We start from the raw sequence: 1,182 nt of genomic DNA on the forward strand, positions 1-1,182 counted from the left end.
AGCCATAATAATGTTGATTTGTGATACGACATTTCCCAACAGCCCTTGCCTCCTGACTGAGACCTGGATAAAACAGAGCTGCTCTTCCTTGGGGAATGAAAGGGAGAGTCTGGGGGAAAGGATAAAACAGAGAGGGAAATCTGAAAGAGTGCTACAACATAGGAGGAGGCCAGTGAGAGTTGGAAAGGCACTTGGAATGAAATAGTTACCAGCAGACTGACACCAAAGGTAGAGACTGGGATTTCAACTGAGTTGCTCATGAAAAGCCCTGTAAAAAGACCTGAAAGGACGTTGAACCGGTTCATATCTACCACTGAACTGCCAACTGCAGAATTCTAGTTAGAACCCCACACTTATGATTTACCATGGCTTTCTGAATGTAACTTTCCTGGCTGTTCTCATATGCCATTAAACTCCCTGTTACTAAGTGATGGCGTAATTGCTGAAACCCATCTATGTATAGACGTTGCTCATCTTAGAGCACCTCCAATCCTGGTTGCACAGGGCTGTTCATTAATATTCCCTTTACCAAGCCCTAAAAGGGCTGATGAAAATGGTCACACTGTCATAGTGGCCTCTTATATTTTGCTCTGCTTGTGAGTTTTCACATCACTGCAAGGAGGCCATCTAACTGGCTGGCCATGAGGAAGAGTGGCAATTGCACATACCCCTGAAAAATCCCCTAATACATACTGAGCAACAAACAGCATGAAAAACAGCTGTGTTCTCACACATGGAGCGGCCTTATATTGAATCAGACCATTGGTCCATCAAGGTCAGTATTGTTTACTCAGACTGGCAGCAGCTCTCCATGGTGTTTCAGATCACCTACTATCTGGTCCTTTTCACTGGAGATGACAGGGATTGAACCTGGGACTTTCTGCATGTGAAGCAGATGTTCTACCACTGAGCCACATACCCTCCCCTCATTCATAAGGAATGGATAGTGGACAAAGAGTTACTTCTGGAGAAGCAAGCCAGTGCAGCCGCAAAATGAGCGTTCTATCAGCTTCACTTAGCCCAGACGTTGCTCCCCCGCCTGGACTCAGCCATTCTGGCCATATGGATCTATGGCATGGTTACCTTGAGGCTAGACTTCTGTAATGCATTCTACATTCTAAACTTGGAAACTCCAGTTTGTACAGAATGTGGCCGCTTGATTACTAGCAGGTGCCAGGCAGA

General features: G+C 45.7%; 1 non-coding gene across 1 annotated transcript; it reads right to left on the reverse strand.

The window, feature by feature from the left end:
- Positions 1-849: 849 nt before the first annotated feature.
- On the reverse strand, positions 850-921 carry TRNAV-CAC. Its single transcript has one exon. It is a non-coding gene; the product is annotated as a tRNA-Val (tRNA).
- Between the last annotated feature and the right edge of the window lie 261 nt (positions 922-1,182).

The sequence above is a fragment of the Gekko japonicus genome, unplaced genomic scaffold, assembly GCF_001447785.1.
Source record: "Gekko japonicus isolate JY-2015 unplaced genomic scaffold, Gekko_japonicus_V1.1 scaffold1316, whole genome shotgun sequence".
Lineage (NCBI taxonomy): Eukaryota > Metazoa > Chordata > Lepidosauria > Squamata > Gekkonidae > Gekko > Gekko japonicus.